Source organism: Pelodiscus sinensis, chromosome 19, assembly GCF_052426305.1.
Source record: "Pelodiscus sinensis isolate ZL-2025 chromosome 19, ASM5242630v1, whole genome shotgun sequence".
Classification (NCBI taxonomy): Eukaryota; Metazoa; Chordata; order Testudines; family Trionychidae; genus Pelodiscus; species Pelodiscus sinensis.
In genome coordinates, this window is record NC_143070.1 from 25899280 (window position 1) to 25918122 (window position 18843).

At 57.9% G+C, this 18843-nt stretch overlaps 1 non-coding gene across 1 annotated transcript; it reads right to left on the reverse strand.

The window, feature by feature from the left end:
* Positions 1–13024: 13024 nt before the first annotated feature.
* Positions 13025–13097, reverse strand: TRNAR-CCG (transfer RNA arginine (anticodon CCG)). Its single transcript has one exon. It is a non-coding gene; the product is annotated as a tRNA-Arg (tRNA).
* Between the last annotated feature and the right edge of the window lie 5746 nt (positions 13098–18843).

Sequence of the window (18843 nt, forward strand, 5' to 3'; positions counted from 1 at the left end):
GGGGAGGCTTGCTTCCCCACTGCCCCCACCCCGCTGACACGCACAGGAGCAGCCCGAGGCGCGGGTGTTTCCACGGGAGGTGCCAGGGGGCGGGCGCCAGAGGGGACAGGAGCAGCCCCACGGGTGCGGGGTCCCCGCTGTGTCACCGTCCTCCCCGAAACGCACAAGCGCCGAGGGGGAGGCGCGAACCCGCAACAGCCTCCTCCCCGCAGCCACGTGGGGCCCACGCGAGACCCTGCAGCCCCAGCCCCGCCCCTCGGACCGGACCGGCAAAGAGGTGGGGGCTGGTCACGTGTCCGCACCGTCACGCGTGGGTGGGCGGGGGAGACGCCGCAAGTAGTCGCGCTGGAGGCGAACAGCAGCGCGCGCGCCGGTCCCGGCCCGCGGCACGTGGAGCTGCCTCCCCAGCCCGGCAGTGAGGACCCCCCCCCCATTGTTACGGAGCCGAGATGGGGGCGGGGCTAGAGAGTTGGGGGGCCGATCTCACCGGCAGCTGCTGGACCGGACCTCGCGTGGGGGGTGTTTGCAGGGGCCGCACCCAGCGGGCGGGGCTGGGTCCATTTCACACGCAGTTCCCCCGGCTCCATCCCTGCAGACACGCTCCGGGCTCGGCTGCTCAGTCTGCCCCCCCCCCCCGTCCCATCTCTGCCCCCCCCCCACCCCAATCTCCAGCGCCCCAAAGGCCACAGACCCTCCCTGCCCCCTGGCACCCACAGCCCCGCCCCCTTCACAGGCACCCCGCCAGCTCCCCTTCTCCGGGGGGGGGGGTGCGGGGTCTGCGAGGAGCGAGGGCGCCTGCAAGTCTCCGCCTGTGGCCAGGCTGCAGGAGCGGGGCTGCTCCGCCCGACGCCCCCTGGGTCCTAGCGCCCTGCCAGCTAGGGGCTCTTTTCCCCACGCGTGTCCCTGGCTGCACGGGCTGCTTCCCCTCCCCCTCTCCGCGTGCCATGGAGCTGCCAGGGCGATGGCTCCAGCTCCTTTGGGTTCTTGTGGATTGAACCGCTCCCTCCCCGCCCTTACTTCCCCCCCCCGCCAGGAGTCCCTACTTCCATGGTTGCTGCTGGAGGCTGGTATCACACCTGCTCCCCCTCCTTGCTGCTTCTGCTGGTCCCCCACCCTACAACCCCCTGACACTGTGCTGGGAGCTGGGACATTCCCACCCCCGTGGGGTCCCTCTCCACTCTGACTGGCCATGGGGTACAGGCTGGGATGCGAGGGTGCGTCTGTCAGTTTCCCCTCCTGCCTCTCTCCAGACTTTGCTATAGGGCTGGGACATTCCCAGCTCCATGTGCTGCTGCCCCTCCCTGCCCCACCTGGCCTGTCACCAGCCCCTAGAGCAGGGGTGCAATATTGCCATGGATACAGGATACGCCTGTCACAATGAGCAACCTCTGCCTTTGCCCATCCCCCTCGGGGGGGGGGCACCAGAACAGGAGGCCAAGGACCCCTCCCACTGTTGAATGTGGATAGGTCTGGCCTGGCCTCTTTCTCCCCAGTTCCCCTGCCCCTCCCCTTTCCCCCTGGGCTCTGTCCCCCACCCTGGCCAGAAGCTGGAGCCCTGCCCAGGAAAGAGAAGCCCTGAGGTGGCAATGCAGCTGGGGCCATCACAGGCCCATCCACCTGGGGGGGGAGGTGGCTCAAAAGCTGCCCCTGGCTGATGGATTGGCCCTAGCAGCCCCTGCCCAGGGCAGATGGAGGGTCCATGGATCCCCCCCTCCCCCACTGCCCAGATAGCTCTTACTGTGATGTGAATGGGGTAAGAACCACAAGGGCAGTGGTGGGGACCCTCAGACTCTCCACCTGTCCTGGATGGGAGTGGGGACATTGGCTGGGACTGCTCATGGGTCCCCCACTGGTGTTCCCTGTAAGCTGAGCGCTTGGGCAGCCACTCAGGAGAGATTCAGGTGCTGCCCAGGTGATTAGCAGAGCCCCGGCAGCCTGGGTTTCCATGGGTGGTGCACATCTTCACCTGCTTTGGTGCACACAACAGCATTTATTCTACAAATAGATGGAAACAAATTCAAGGGAACCCTCCTCCCCCAATCCAGCAGGACAGCCTGAGTGACAGACAGCCTGCTCCCTCCCCAAGCCTCACAACACTCTGGTTTCTGCCCATCCCAAAGGAGTGTTTGCCCCAAGTCACTGGCACCTCCGGGCTGAAAGCAAACCCAGCGCCTGCAGCCAGTCCTATGGCACCGTCACCAGCGATTTACTGGCCAAGAGAAGAGAATGAGAGTTACTCACAGGGTGAACGCAGCAGTTGGACACACACCCACACACACAGTGCGCTCCTGCCTGGCCCAGGGAATAGAGGCACCTCTGGTGAGCCAGCTCGGTGTGTCCTGTAGCACCAGGCTGCCTGGGGCCACTGCAGATCCCTCAGTTTGTGCCTAACCCTCCCCCTACCACCATCCCCCTCCCTCCCTGCCCCACCCCCAGCATCTAAGCCCAGTAGAGAGAAAGTTCTTCCTACCCTGGCTTGTCCTTCCCTCCCCCAGAGGAATGTTTGGGGCCCTGCTCCTCTTCAAGGGCACAAGGAGGAGGGGAGCAGCCAACAGAGTCTTTTTCCCACAATGCTCCATGGTGGCTTGTCTGGTGTCTGGAGCTTCCTGTGCCAGGCAAGAGATGCCCCCCTTCCCCCCCCCCCCCCCGACACACCAGGGTCTCAGACTTTCCTCTGCCCCTCTCCCGGCCTTGGGCTGCTTCCGGTGTCACAACAAACCCTCATCCAGCCCTTGAGCAACACTGAACCATCACCCAGTGCCACAGGCACAACCAGTCCCTGGGGGGTCAGCACCAGCAGCACCCCCCCAGCATTTCCCAGAGTCCAGCCCCTGCCCTGTCTCTGCCAGTCCAATGCCTGTTTTAACCACATGGACACCCCAGGGAGTCAGCTGGCTGCCGACCCGGCTTGTGCCAGTGCTCGGGGAGGTCTGGGGCCTGGACAGAAGCTGGCACTGGGCTGGGCAGTGTCACACAGGCCCTGCATGTCTGTGGTGAGTGGCCGTGTGACACACACCGCACACTGACCATCACGGGGAGCCGTGTCACAGCGCTGGAAAGGCTGAGGAATCCCTTCGCAACAGAGGCTCTTGGGCAGAAAATCTCCCCTTGTTCCTCACACTGACCCGCCCCCTTGCCAGGGCTACGCCCACTGACACCCCCCCAGCACAAAGTGTCTGTGCAGGCCCCACACCTGAGCCCCCTGCCCGCTGCTCCTATTTCAGTCACGTCCCCGCCCGCCTTCCCCTCGCTGTGTCTGGGCCAGAGTCATGCCGGTGCCGAGCTCCCCAGAGGCTGCAGAAGGGAAATAAACCCCCGTGCCTGGAGGAAAGGCCTGGGGGCCACATTCACTGGCCCTGAGGGGCTGAGACCGATCGCCAGGCACCTCACTGACCAGCGCCTGCCCAGTCATAGGACGGGCCAGGACCCACCCAGCCTGAGCTGGGCCCGTGGGCTCCCTGGGCAGGGAAAGGGGAGAGACGCCCCCTCAGAATGGGCCCCATACATGCCAGCGTGCGAGCAGGGAGCCGCCGGAGCCAATGGGAGCCCCCCACAGAGCGTGTAGCCTAAGCCCTGGCTCTCATGGAGCTTGGTGCCTAATTCCCCGCTACAGGCAGGTGCTGAGCTCAGCCTAGGAACCCCCCTCCTGGGGCCAGGCAGCCCAGGCCCCTCACTGCCCCCTGGGCCAAGGAGCCAGGCTGGGGCCTCATGCACCCAGAGTGGGCAGAGGAGGGGTGGGGCCCACCCGAGAGCTTTCAACCCCGAGGTTAGCCCCTGGGTTGTGGGGTCCTTGTCCCCTCCTGTCTCTGCCCAGTGGGGGAACTGAGGCAGGGTGAAGCCCCTGAGCTGGCATGTTCAGCTCTTAGCATGACAGGGGGCAGGACAGGAACCACTTCTGGGCAGTGCGGGGATCAGGGCTGACTAGGGAGGCACCCTGGCCCCTTCCCTTCCGCCCCCTCCCCACACCCAGTTCCCCTAGAGCCTAGCAGGCGTGGCTGCCCCACAGCCAACCCTGCTGCTCTGCATGGTGCTGTCATGGGGCCCAGGGCAGGGGAGCTGCTCAGGTGTGGGGAGCAGATTGGATGTGGATGGGGGGCCTGGAGTGCAGGGGGAGGGATGGGGGATGGAGCAGGCAATCTGTGGCTTGGGGAGAGGAGGCAGAGCCTCTCCCAGCCTTCCCTACCCCTCCCCCCCCCACACAATTTCTGGTCCCAGCGTGGCCCTTGGAGCTAAAACTTTGCCAAGCCCTGAAATAGCAAACGTGAGTGTTCAGAAGGCTCATCCCCTTCCCACCCCCACTGCACCCACCTCCCTTGCAGCACCCACCCCCTCACTGCGTCCCTCCCATTCCCACCTGCTGCCCCATCCTACCTACTGTACCCCTCCCCAACTCACCTCCTTCCCCACCCCCTCACTGCATCCCTCCCCATTCTACATCCTGTCCCATCCCTCTCACTGCCTCCCTCTCCACCCCACCTTTTGCTCCTCCCCTGTACAGAGAGCTGGGCAGGGGAGGCAGGGTGGGGAGGCTGTGCCCCTCCCCAAAGAGCCAGGGGTGGCCTGGTCCCTCCCCCTTTCTCCCTGGGGCCCCACCCTCTATCCAACCCCCCTGAACACACACCCGCACTGCCCCCTAGGATCCCCAAGTCCTACTGAACCCCTCTATGCCAAGGTCCCTGACTGCCCCTTTGGGACCCCAGCCTGCTACCCATCCTGCCATGCTCTTGGCCCTGTGACCACCACGCCTGGCCCCTGCTTCCTGTCCAGCCCCAGCCCCTTCTCCTTGGCCCCCACCCAGGGGAATCCCACTGCCACCCCCACTCCCTGCCCCTGGAGCACCCCCAGAATCCCCACCCCCTCTCCCTGCGCACTGCGGGCCCTGGGTCCAATCGGGGCACCTGGTCACTCTGGTCCCTGGTCGGTGCAGGGCCATCTCCCTGCATCCCAGTCACTCCGGGCTGGCGGAGGCCTGGCCGCTGATCTCACTGCAGCCCGGCCCAGCCCTGGACACACCCCTGGAGATGCCGGGCTGTTGCTTCTGGGCAGCCCCTGGCTGGAATGTGCCAGTCTCAGTCCTGGCTGAGCCCTGGCTACCGAGAGAAGAGGCCAATGCAAACAGCCCCTGGCAGCCAGGGAGTCAGCACCTCGGTGGGTGGGGCAGGGAGCTGGGGGCAGATCTTGGCTCTAACTCACTGTGTGACCTTGGCCCATTCAGTGAATCTCTCCCTGGCCACATGGCCCTGTCTGTGTTGCATAAATTGCTAGTTTCGTCCCCTTGGAGGCTAGTCTGATTTACCCCAAGAAGAGAGTCACACTTTCAGGCTGGGTCCAACTCAAGTTTATTGGTTGCAACCAAGGTACGGCTAAGGAACTCAATGTTCAAAGCAGAGCCGACGACCAACATCTCATAGGCAGGGTTAACATCCTTCCTGGTTTAGGTGCCTTAACATGATAGGTTACTTCATTTTTGATGTTTAGCATTCCTATAGGTCAGGTTAATTTTCCAAATGAGGTTAAATACAGTGCCTACTTGCTGACTTTGCGGTTACAGCTGTGTTACATTCATTCACTTTTGCTGAACAATGGGCGAGCCATACTTCCCTTTTCCCTTTCCTGCTTGAGCCGGTCACAAGTTTAAAGGATGTGGAATCTATCCATATCTCTACTTAACAGAAGACTGGTTTCACCTCCCCTCGTCTCCTTATTATAAGTTATTACTTGTGACAGGCCTTGACCTTTGTCATGTCTTACTCCTATACAAATAGCAAATATATCTAAGCATTAGCAATGTATGTATATTGTACGTGCCCCTCATAGGGGAATCAATGGCTCCGGGGGATTTGACTTCCCTTTTACACATCATCTGTACAGCAGGGACAGCAACACTCACAGGCCACAGGAGGGGGCTGGTTTGATGCTTCACCCCACGGCCCAGCAATGAGCCCCCCAAGTTCCCCCTGTGCTCGGGGAGCCAGGTTTGCTGTGTGGCAGGTACCGTCAGGCCTGGGCACTGGGATTAGTTACCAGTTTCCCTGGCCCTGTGGCACTGCTAAGCTAGCAGCTGAGAGGGCTGCGTGGTTCAGGCATTGGGCTAACCCCCCAATAGGGTTTCCCTGTGCAGGTTCCCTTGCAGGGAGGCCTTGCAGGGATGCCTGCAGGGAGGCCTGTGTTTTGGCTACACCCGTCACCAGGGGAACAAACTCCATAAAGCCTGAGAGAATTCTGCCTCCTCCGCCCCCCCCCCCCCCCCCCCCATCAAGCCACTTCTGCTCCTGTTAGAGAAATGCCTGGGGTGGTGTCTCAGGCAAACTCTCAGCTCCTGCAGCCCCTGCCCCTCACCCAGCACCCCATGGCTCAACCCTACCCCTGGGGGCTGCTCCACCCTGCAGTGTGACAGAAAGTTGGTGACAGGCGGGGGAGTCTGGGCCTGCCCCCAAAAGTCCATCCCTGCAGGGGGGAAATGCTGGGGATGTGAGGAGGGTCACCCCTCCATCCTCCCCCCCCCCCCCCCCCCCGGTGGGCCAGTAAGGTGACCTCAACCCTGCAGGGCTATTTTGGGGTATGGCGGTACCTGTAATATCTATCCTGCGTGTTAACAGTGCCCCCTTATTGTGAAATCCAATGGGCTCCCTATTTCAATGTCCCGGTAAACCTCATTCCATGAGGAGGAAGGGACATTCCGAATAGCAGGTTATTTCGATATTTCGTGCTGTGTAGCCACCAAAGGGTTTTCAAAATAAGCTCAAAATGACAACTTCTGTAGCCCAAATTGTGTATCATATGTCACCCCTCTGTGTACGCTGAAGACGCTACATCAGGGCTCTGTCTACACTTCAGAGACAACGCTTTAGTCCAGAGAACACATCTGCTCTTCTGAATTTTATGAAGAGATGTTCCAAAAAAAAAAAGGTTTTTTTTTTCTGACATTTGGCCCAGTGTAGACAGGCCAAATGTTGGAAAAGCCTCTTCTGAAAAAAGCAGCAGAACAAGCTACACAAATTGGGGTTTGCAATTTGCATAGCTTTTTTCAGAAGAACAGTGAGGTGTAGACATAGCGGGCTCGTCTACATTGGCCCCTTTTCCGGAAGGGGCATGTTAATTTCAGCCATCGTAGTAGGGAAATGCGCGGGGGATTTAAATATCCCCCGCGGCATTTAAATAAAAATGTCCGCCGCTTTTTTCCGGCTTTTAGAAAAGCCGGAAAAGAGCGTCTACACTGGCCCCGATCCTCCGGAAAAAGCGCCCTTTTCCGGAGGCTCTTATTCCTACTCTGCACTCCTGGCTTCCCTCCAGCTGCTTCATCTCTCAGGACTCTCTGGCTACGTCTACACGGCACATTTATTTTGGAATAAGCTCTTCTGGAACAGTTTATTTGAAAATAGCACGTCTACACTGCAGGGAAACCTCAAAATGAGTCTGAGGAGGCTTCCCTAATGTAGACGTGTTACCTTGATTTAGAGCCCCAGGAGGAATAACTTAGAATGGCCCTGGGGAGGGGATATTTTGAAATAGCAGAATTGGAGCATGTACACGCGCCTCATTTTGAAATAGCTATTTCAGAATAGGCATTTTTCTGCGTACAGTGAGGTCTACAGAAGTTGGAATTAGCCGTCCGTTATTTCAGAATTACTTCAAAATAACGGAATTGCTGTGTAGACTCTTGCATTGTTATTTTGGAATAACGGCCATTGTTTCAAAATAACTTTTCTGTGTGGACAGAACCTCTGTCCTGCCCCAGTTCTGATGCTTTCTGGACAAACTCCATGTTAGGACCAGTCACAATCTGGGGTCAGTGAGGGTCCGTCCCACCTGAGATGTGTGTGACACAAAAGCCTCCTGTTCCCTGCCCAGTTCCCAACACTGGCTGCAGACCCAGCGATATTTGGTGCCTTGGCTGCTGTCCCTGCTGGCAGGGAGCTGTCCCGCACCTGCAGTTCATCTGCCTCCCAGAGAGGAGGCAGCTCTGTGAGGGGGAGAAGCTGGGGCATTTCCCTGCATGCGTAAAAACCAGCACTGCCGGCCCGGGCTGGGGCAGTGCGCTGGCATCCCTCATGTCTGGAGCATCCGCCAGGGAAAAACTGAAACCGCATCAGGAGATAAGGGGCCAGGGTCCCCCCCAGCAGGAGCTATAGGGAATAGGCTACCTCTACTTTTCCACAGCAGGAAATACTGGACGGGGTCCCTCCACCCGTCTCCAGGAGGAGCTATGGAGCCAGGGGACCCTCCACCCCCCAGCAGGAGCCAATGGGCGCTATGGGGGCTCACACACACACAGGTGCACATGCCCTCAATATTGGTGCCCAGGGAAAAACTCGTTCCGCTCCTGGAACAGGAACAGTGACTAGCAGTGAGGCCCCTCACTGGCAGCACCGTGTCAGACGGTTTTTTCTTGGCCTGGCGCCTCCTGAATGCTGGGAGCAGCTGCCTGGCCCGAGGGGCTGCAGTTCTCTGGAGAGAGGGGCTGGGGCCGGTGGCTGCAGGAAAACCCTTCTGCTGTGTCTGCGGCTGAGCTGCACAAAGGAAGATACAAGATCCCTGGGGGGGGGGTCTTTGCCGGATGAACGTGCCTGAGGAAAGAAGCTGGAAGCGCAACAGACACACAAAAGGGGACGTCAGACAGTTTGAGTCGCACACACGGCAGGTGGCGCAGCTCAGCCAGGGACCTTATCCACTCACAGAGCTTCACAACTTCTCCACCCCCCCACACTCCACCAGGCAAACTGCCCCATGGGCCTCGCCCGCACCATGCTCAGGGCCTGGGGATTTTCTGTCAGTTTGCCAGACCAGATCCCTAGCCACCCCCACTGCTCTGGAGTCTCTGCCTCTCAGGGGCCTTCTCATCCTCAGGCACCGCTTTGTCTCCAGACAGACCCTGCTCTGCTACAGGCACCTCTCTCTCACTGTCACTCATGGGCCTTCAAGTGCAAAAAATGGCCCTTTGTTCTGCCTGTGAATACATGGGCTTTTAGGAAATACACCTGTATTTGCTAGGGAGGGGTCTGAACAGTTTTTATATAGAGAGAGACAGCCACCATGGATCATCCTTGCCAACTGTCTCAGAGAGCCAAGGAAGGCAAATAATTTGTTAATGAGAGGAAACTGTCACCCCAGGTGGTACTTGAACCCACAATCCCTTCAGAGACACTTGTTAGTGGAGGAATAAATCACAGTCACACGAGTGTAGATTATGAAACTTTGTAGTTGTTGTTGCCTTGGAAACTCCCCACAGACCTTCCCCTGGGGGCCCGGGAAGCTGCTCACACCGCACAGCTCACTTCGAGGTGAGGGTGCTGTGTAGACATGCCCATCCTGTTGAGGGCCAGCTTGCTGGGGGGAGGTTCTGGCCACTTCCTTTCCTTGTCTCTCTCAGGCTGTGTCTACACTGCAGGGCTACGTCTACACTGCAGGCTTTTTGCACAAGAGCAACTGCTCTTGTGTAAAAACTTGTAGAGCGTCTACAGTGCAGGCACGTTCTTGTGTAAGTAAATTTATAGTACAGCATCAGACAACAGGGCTTCTTGCACAGAAGTTATTGCTCTCCCCACAAGGAATAAGCCCTCTTGTGCAAGAACTCGTCAACAAGGAGGCAGTGTGGATGGGCAACAGGGGTTTCTTGCTCAAGAAAGCCATGTATCTAAAATGGCCATCAGAGCTTTCCTGAGCAGGAGAGCGTCCACACTGCCATGGGCGCTCTTACAGAAAAGCACTTCTCTTGTGCAACAGCACATGGCAGTGTGGACACATTGTTGGGCAAGACATTTTGCACAAAACAGATTTTGCGCAAGAAGCCTGCATGGTAGATGTAGCCAGGGGCTGTTTGGGTTTGTTACCAGCACTGAGCTTTGTACAACAGCCCAGGGAACATTGTGAAAAGCCAAAACCTTCCCGTCCTGGGTGTCCTTGGCCAGTCAGCAAGTGGCAGAAAGGTTCCCTGAAGTGCTGACTTCAGGTGATTTGAAACAAGCCCCAGCAGCTCAGATGAGGTGCCCGAGTGGTTAAGACGATGGACTGCTAATCTATTGTGCTCTGCATGCATGGGTTCGAATCCCATCCTCATCGGGTGTTAGTAGTCTTCTCTCTTGCCTCTCCCAGAGGTTTAGTGGCAGCCCTGCCTGCCCTGCCCCACCCCCTCCCACTACAGCCAGGGGAAATCTCCACAGAGACACTCCCAAATGCTGCCCTCGGGGAAACCTCACAAAGGAGATTCCAGGCAGCCAGGCCATGGGGGTCTCTGAGATGCCCCAGCCCTGCAGCCTGTCCCAGCTGGCTGTTGCCATGGACACTCTGTGAGGTCACTGCCTCCCAGCCAATGAGCTGAGGTGCTGCACAAGGCCCTTGTGATGTCACTGCTGCTTTGCAGGCTCACGTCCTGCCCCTGGCCAGCCCCTTGGCATGTGTGAGCTGCTTCCCCCTTCCACTGTCACTCAGGGCTGGTTCTGGGGCTCAAGCAGGGAACATCAGAGGCTGCTCAGGGGACCACATTGCTAGGAATAAGGGATCTTTTGGACAAGGTTTTATTTTCCAAAAGATCCCATCTAGACTGGCGCTTTTTCCTGGCAAAGCCCCGAGCCGGAAAAAAAGCAGCAGCCATGTTCATGCAAATGAAGCGGTGGAGATTTAAATCCCCGCTTCATTTGCAATTGCTCTGTGTCTAATCTGCATCCCTTTTCCGCAAAAGGCCCTTCAGCAGCAGCACACGGCTGCCATTCAGCAGGCCCTTCCGGGGGCTTGTGCATCTGAGAGGCCCTGAGGGAGAGTTCCAGACAAGGACACCTGTGAGACTCTCCCCTGGGTGCCCCCACAAGGGCCTTCTGTATTTCCCCTCTGTGCCTCCCCCACCACCACTGCACACACACCCTTCCCCTGCCCACCCTTCCCACTTTCTGCTCCCGCCTCCCCTGCTGAAGACACGTGAGGAGACACGTGAGAAGTGGTTTGTTTTTTTGTGGACCTGCCCCGACCGCAGCCCTAGAGACTCTGGAACAAAGAATACACATGAGAAGAACCCAACTTTCTTCCTTTTCCTGTGACATGGATGGATCTAGCTCAGGTTTCACTCAAGGGGTCCGTCTGCATGTGAAGTACCTGTGACAGCCCCTGTGCTTCTCTGCCCCCCCATCAGCAATGCCACCTACTTGGGGGAGCACGTGCCCCGAGACTTGTAGAAATGACAACCTAGACAAGCCAGCATCAGTCAGGCTCATTTCGATAGCTCAGCTGGCAGAGTGGAGGACTGTAGGGTGTGTTTGACAAGTGATCCTTAGGTCGCTGGTTCAACTCTGGCTCGAAGGAGTGATTGTTTTCCCTCCGGCCTGGCCTTAGCAGAAGGTAACCAAGGTGGTTGCCTTGGGTCCGTGTCTTCAGAGCCCTCCACTGCAATTGACAGAAAGATTGTGGGGAGGAGCTGCCAATCACATTTCTTGGGCTGCGCAGGTTATATCCACAAACACAAAAGTTCTTTCGGAACAATGGCCGTTATTCCACAATAACAATGCAAGAGTCTACACAGCAATTCCATTATTTTGAAATAATTCTGAAGTAACAGACGGTTTATTCCGATTTCTGCAAACCTCATTCTACGAAGAATAACACGTAATCCAAATTAGCTATTTCAAAATAATGTGTCTGTAGCTGCGCCACTGCTGCTAATTTGAACTAGCCCCTCCCCGGGGCCATTCTAAGTTATTCTTCCTGGGGCTCTAAATCGAGACAGCTCGTCCACATTGGGGAGCCTGCCTTGGACTATTCTGAGGTTTCCCTGCAGTGTAGACGTGCTAGTTCGAAATAAGCTATTTTGGAATCACTATTCCAGACCAGCTTATTCCAAAATAAATGTGCCGTGTAGTCGTAGCCAGAGGGATGAAGCAGCAGGAGGAAAGCCCGGAGTCCAGAGGCCAGGCTGAAAGCTCAGTATTCCATATGGCTACACACAGTCACCTGTCTAGGTCCCATGGTGTAAGGGGCAGGACTTTGAGTCTTGCAATCTGAGTTCAAATCTTAGTAGGACCTCCTGGGTTGGGGCTTATTGTTGTGAGGTTTTTCACACTGCCTGGCTATGCTGCAGGCTTCTTGCACAAGAATGGTAGTTCTTGTGCAAAAACTAGCACAGTGTCTACCCTGCATGTGCATTCATGTGCAAGAAAAACAGTAAACCATTGGAAAAGAGGGCTTCTTGTGCAAGAGTTAGTCCTCTCCCCATAACGAATAAGCCCTCTTGCACAAGAAGGCAGTGTGCACAGGCAAGAGGGATTTCTTGCACCAGAAACCCCTATGGCTAAAATAGCCATTAGAGCTTTCTTGCACAAGAGAGCATCTATGCTGCTGTAGATGCTCCTTAGGAGGAGATAAACCACCTCATAGAGCTGGAAGGGACTTTGAGAGGTCAGATAGTCCAGCCCCCTACCCTCATAGCAAGCACAGGAACCCTCCCTGACAGATTTGCCCCAGATCTCTAAATGGTCCCCTCAAGGATTGAATTCAGAATCCTGGGTTTAGCAAGTTAGTACTCAAACCACTCAGCTCTCCCTCCCTGTTGTGCCAAAACACATGGCCGTGTGGATGTGCTCTTGCACAAGAACTCTTGCACAAAACAGTTCTTGGGCAAGAAGCCTGCAGTGTAGATGGAGCCTAAAGTTTTTCATATTTTTTGTTTTAAAAATATTTCAAAAAGTTGTTCAATGTGCCCCAAGCCTGGAATTGTGCTGCAGCCACCTCCCTCGCTACGGTCGCTGGCTCCATGTGCACTGGCCTTCTGTCTGGGTGCTGGCAGGGGAGTGAGAGGTGGCAGGTACTGATGGGTAACAGGTGCCAAGGTGCATACAGAGAAGCCAGCGCCTGCATCTGACCTCACTGTGCACAGCTCAGCTTTTAACAAACACTCCCCTCCTGTCTGCGCCTAACACCAGTGTCAGTGTCTGCTCCGGAGGGGTCCTGTCTGGGGGAAAATGGCAATTCCAGGGGACCCGCACAGCTAACATGGTAAAGAGGAAGACAAAGAGACTCCACTAGGAATCATCACAAATGTCATCCCAGATGGGACTTGAACCCACAATCCCTGGCTTCGGAAGCCAATGCCTTGTCCATTAGGCCACTGGGGCACATGAGTGATGATACAGAAACCCAAATTCCCTTTCTTTCTGGCTGGCCAGGGATACCCAGGGTGGAAAAGTTTTGGCTTTTCACAATGTTCCCTGGGCTGTTGTAGAAAGCTCAGTGCTGGTAACAAACCCAAACACTCCCTGGCTACATCTGCCCTGCAGGCTTCTTACACAAGAACTGTTAGGTGCAACAGCGCGTCCACACTGCCATGTGCTTTTGCACAAGAACGTCCATGGCAGTGTGAATGCTCTGTCATGCAAGAAACCCCTGTTGCCCATCCATATTCCCTTCTTGTACAAGAGCTCTTGCACAAAAGTGCTTATTCCTCATGGGGAGAGGAATAACTCTTGCGCAAGAAGCCCTCCTTTCCTACATTTTGCCATAAATTTACTTGCGCAAGAATGTGCATGCATTATAGATGCTCCTCAAGTTTTGTGTAAAAAGCCTGCAGTGTAGACGTAGCCCCTGGGTGCCCAGAGATGGGCTGCTTAGTCACAGTCTGGCTCAGGGTGCTCTCTGCAATGGGAAGATGTCCATGGAGCAGGCGTATGACAGTGGCACACGGCTCTGGTGTGCTGGGGAGGGAGGCCCAGCATCCAGAGGAGCGTTTCCAAGAGAAGCTTTTACTGACAGTGTCTGTCTCTGGTCTGATTTTACCTTGTGGTGAGACACTGGCACCCACAGCAGCATGGATGGGGTGGCTGGAGGGAGTGGCTGACGGGTGGCTGGTAGGAGCAGTGGCAAGTGGCCAACGGAGTAGGTGAGATGCCTCCTATCCCCAACCCACCCCCAAGAGTGGGAGGTGAGCTCTGAAAACCACCTGTGAGCTCTTATCTGCCCTGAGCAAGGGCAGCAACTGTGAGTGGGGTACGGAGAAAGTTTGGGCATGTGAGTGGGACACTTATATGGCTGGACTTACATTGCTGGCAAAGGACACTGCCCAATCCCCTTGAGCGGGGACTTACTTGTGGGTTGGTTCTGAACCCTGCTTGTGCCCAGGCCTGACATAACCTGCCCCACAGAATTCACACAGCAAACGGGGCTCTCAGAGCACAGGGGGAGTTTGGGGGCTCATTGCTGGGACGTGGGGTGAAGCATCAAACCAGCCCCCTCCTGTGGGGCCTGTGAGTGCTGCTGAATCTGGGCCCCGAGCCTGGACAACAGCAAACAAAAGGTCTGGGGGCCTCACAGAGACCCCGCTGGGCTGAGCAGGAAGTGGCTGGGACTTTGCTTTGTCTTTGCCTGTGGGCTTGTCTGTCTGCAGCCTGGAGACCTCCTGGCTCCTCAGACCACTGGTCTGGATGGTGCGTTACAGATGTCGGAAGAATGGAATTGCTGTGTAGACGCTCCCATTGTTATTGCAGAATATGGCCGTTATGCCCAAGGAACGCTGCTGTGTAGATGCAGCCTCAGAGAAACGCTGAGCAAGTGCACCTGCAATGTCAGGGGAGACAGGGAAATGAGGTCACTTCTCTAGCTATCAAAAAGAGGGCATGTCAAGAGTGGGGGTACGTCTAGACTACAGGGTTTTGTCGACGGAAGTTTTGTCGACAGATATTGTCGACAAAACTTCTGTCGACATAGAGCGTCTAGACACTTTCAGTTCTGTCGACAAAGCAAGCTGATCCTGACACCCGTATTGATAGCTTCAAGTGCAGTTTTAGTACATGTGTGAGTTGCTTAGGGAGGCCGAGGGGGCCCTCTCTTTCCCCACCTAACAGCTGCTCTACAGCACAGCTGGGTTTATCTCCACTCACCCTTGTGGGGTGTTTTGCAGGGAGCTGACAAGAAGCGGAAGAGAGAAACCGCTGGCCGGCAGAACTGAGGGTTGGGATTCTCCTGTGCCAGGGAGTCTGTGTCACTGCCCTTGGGGATCCTGAGCTGGGTGGCTCCTGGGCTTGTTGGCTCCACTCCAGGGGTGTCTCCTCTGCAGGGCGGTGCTTGTTCCCGGGGCTAACGCTTATCCCTGGGTCACACTTTGTGCAGGGACCGTTGCTGGTCTTTGTGCCTGTAACAGGGCAGCTGCCCTGTACTGGCCCCTTAAGAGCCAAACCCCAGCCTAGAGCAGGCCGGGGGAGTTCAGCCCAGCTGGGCGGCGTTGGCCAATTAAGGCCCAGCTGGGGGCTATAAAAGGGCAGGGCTGCTTCAGCCAAGGCAGTGTGAGCCTGGCTGCCGAGGGAACAGGACGCTCTCTGGAGCTAGGGCAGGGCTAGAGAGTCAGGCTGGGCCAGGACGCTTGGACAGCCAGCCAACCGGCCAGCCTGCTAGGCCTGCGGCAGGAGTGTGAGCCTGGCTGCCGAGGGAGCAGGACGCTCTCTGGAGCTAGGGCAGGGCTAGAGAGTCAGGCTGGGCCAGGACGCTTGGACAGCCAACCGGCCAGTCTGCTAGGCCTGCGGACGGGCCTGCTGGAGAGACACCAAACCCCCCCGGAAGGGGGGCTCAGAGCGAGTGACTTGGGGACTGCCGGAGGGCAGTGTGGCGAAGAGAGCAACGCAACCAGAAAAGTCCAGAGGGGAAACGCCACGAGAGCGGAGGCCTGTGCGGGCGGAATGGACTGATTCCGGGGACAGACCACGGACCCCCGCTACGGTGGTGAGTGACCCCCTCACAGATGGTGGAGAATGTGGGCACTTGAAGCTACGCGATCCCGGCCCTGACGTAAGGGCTCCGCGTGTGCCTCAGTGGACCCTAATCCAAAAAAAAAACCCTCGCGCAAAAAGAGAGAAGTTTGCGGGGTTCCCTCCTCCCCTCTCGGCGAGCTCGGGCGGGAGGGCCATGGAGGGAGAGGCAATGCCCGAAAGACTGACTAAGGGGCGACCGCCGCCAGTGAAGCTGCGAGCCCAACGATTGGCGGCGCAGCTCCAACAACAGCAGAGGCTGGTACAGCAGCTGGATGCCCAGTACCGCCAGGCTCTTCAGGAGGTGGCAGAGCAGGACCAGGCCGGTATGGGGGCCGCCCCGACTCCACCGGCTAGCTCCCCATCCCTGACCACGCGGGGACCCGCGGGGGACCCCGCGGTGTTTGCCCTCCTTGACTCGGGGTGCAGCCAGACGCTTATCCGCCCCGATGTACTGCCTGACACCGCGGCGCCCGAGGGGGAGATGCAGCTGCGGTGCATCCATGGGGATGTGAAGACCTATCCTCAGGTCCGGCTCCCCCTGAGGGTGCGGGGAGTCACCCGAATGATGCGAGTGGGCGTGGTGCCGCACCTACCATACCCTATGGTGCTGGGTCGTGACTGGCCAGGTCTTACAGCTCTCATTACAGACTCACCAGCGCCGACCGAGCCCCATGTGGAACTCCTAGGGGAGGAACTCCAGGCAGACCGACCGCCGGGGTCGCTCGACCGGGAAGGCCCCACCAAGCGCGACGCATCTGACCCGGCCGACCCAGGGCGCTCAGACACGGAGGACGTGCCGATTGCACTGGACTCGGCAGATTTTCCCCGTGACCAGCGGGAGGATCCCACCCTGCGGGAGGCCTACGTCCAGCTTGCTTGTGTTGATGGGACGGTGGTGGATCCACAGAGGGCGGCTCACTGGCCCCGGTTTGAGCTACGAGCCGACCGGCTCTACCGGGTCGGGCGGAACCCGCAGACGCAGGAAGAAGAGGCCCAGTTGTTGGTACCCCGGGTCCATCGACGAACCGTGCTGAGGTTGGCGCACGACCTTCCGGCCGCCGGGCACCTCGGGCATGAGAAGACCCTGGCCCGAGTCTTGGCCCGCTTCTTCTGGCCCGGGGTGTACAAAGAGGTCAAAGACTATTGCCAGTCATGTCCAGCCTGCCAGCTCGCCGCACCCCCTGGGGTGCCGAAGGCTCCCCTCGTCCCTTTGCCCGTGGTAGGGACCCCCTTCGAAAGGATCGCCTTGGACATAGTGGAGCCGTTTCCGCGGAGCGCGGCTGGATTTCGATATATTTTAACGATCATGGACTATGCAACCCGGTTCCCTGAGGCCGTCCCCCTTCGAAACACCCGTGCCCGCACGATCGCGAACGAGTTGGTGAGGATTTTTGCCTGGGTGGGGCTACCTCAGGAACTACTGACAGACCAAGGAACGAACTTTACCTCCCGGTTGCTGCGTCAGGTCTGCGACCTCCTGGGTATTCACAAACTTCAGACCTCCGTCTACCACCCCCAGACCGACGGGCTGGTAGAGCGGTTCAACCGCACCCTGAAGGGGATGCTGAGAAGATTTCCTCCACCGGACATGAAGCACTGGGACCAGCTCATCCCCTTGCTCTTGATGGCGGTGCGGGAGGTGCCACAGGCCTCCACTCGATTTTCCCCCTTCGAGCTCCTGTACGGCAGACGACCTCGGGGCATCCTCGATCTGGTCAGAGAGACCTGGGAACGGACCCCCTCCTCCTCGGTCGGGCTTCTGCAGTACGTACTCCGGCTTCAGGAGAGACTCACGCAGGTGGGGGCCTTGGCTCAAGAAAACATACAGGCGGCCCAGGAAGCGCAGGAGCGAGCGTATAACCGGGGGGCCCAGGAAAGAGTGTTTGAACCCGGGGATCGGGTGTTGCTGTTACTCCCCTCAGAGGAGTCAAAATTGCTGGCCCGCTGGCAGGGGCCGTATGAGGTCTCCCGACGAGTGGGCCCGGTTACCTATGAAATTCATCAGCCAGACCGGCGAAGGAAAAACCAAATCTACCACGTGAACCTCCTCAAACCTTGGCGAGGGCGAGAAGGCATGTTGGTCGCGCCCTACCCGTCGGAGCCCGTGTTAGGTCCCAGGGTCCCTGACGCCAAGGAGGAGGAGATACCCCAGCTCGCGGATACCCTGTCTAAGGACCAACGGCGGGTAGCCCAGGTGCTCATCGAAACGTTCACCAGGACCTTTACTTCGCGTCCGGGCCGAACCTCGGTGATAACGCACACCATCCGAACCCCGCCCGGACAGGTTGTTCGCGAGGGAAACCGACCTCTTCCCCGACAGATGCGCGATGTCGTGGAACAAGAGGTTCGCACCATGTTGGAGCTGGGAGTGATCGAGCGATCCAGAAGTGAGTGGAGGAGCCCAGTCGTGTTGGTCCCTAAGCCAGATGGAAGCATTAGGTTTTGCATCGACTTTCGAAAGGTGAACGCGATATCGAAGTTTGACGCCTATCCGATGCCCCGGACGGATGAACTGCTGGAGCACCTGGGAAAAGCCAAGTTCATAACATCCCTCGACTTGACCAAGGGCTATTGGCAGATCCCGCTGGATCGGGAGTCCCAGGAGAAGACAGCGTTCACCACCCCGTCCGGGCTCTTCCACTTCGTGCGCATGCCATTCGACCTCCATGGGGCACCCGCCACCTTTCAGCGGATGATGGATCGCCTGCTCGCCCCTCATCTGGAATATGCCGCAGCTTACCTGGATGACGTGGTCATCTATGGTCGCGACTGGGAGGACCACATAAACCAAGTGGCGGCCGTGTTACGGACGCTCCGCGACGCGGGTCTCACGGCCAACCCCAAAAAGTGTAAAATCGGCGCGCAAGAGACCACCTATCTGGGGTATCGTTTGGGGCGTGGGCTAGTCCGGCCCCTGGTGGGGAAGGTAGAGGCCATACGAAATTACCCCACACCGACCACGAAAAGGAAGGTCCGACAATTTCTGGGACTGGCGGGGTATTACCGCCGATTTGTTCCCCAATTTGCTAGCATAGCGGCGCCGCTCACCTCTCTGCTCACAAAGGACAAACCTCAGAGAGTGAGGTGGGACACAGAGTGTGACTCGGCCTTTCAACAACTTAAA